A 222-nucleotide genomic window follows, 5' to 3' on the forward strand; every position below is an offset into this window, starting at 1 on the left:
CCCCGTCAGCCCCGGGGGTATAGTGCCCGCCCTGCCAGGTAAGGGCAGCACCCATTGGGAGACTCTCTGCCAGCACCCGTGCCCTACCTGGTCCCCCACCCCAAGTGGGGCAGCTGGGAGATGCCTTAGGGACCAGCCAGGCAATTTGGAGGGCTGGCTTTGGCCAGGGGGGGCCAGCACCACTCCCGTTTCCACTCCTGGGGATGGCCCCAAGGCCATATC

Source organism: Fulmarus glacialis, unplaced genomic scaffold, assembly GCF_000690835.1.
Source record: "Fulmarus glacialis isolate BGI_N327 unplaced genomic scaffold, ASM69083v1 scaffold21915, whole genome shotgun sequence".
In the NCBI taxonomy this organism is placed as follows: Eukaryota; Metazoa; Chordata; class Aves; order Procellariiformes; family Procellariidae; genus Fulmarus; species Fulmarus glacialis.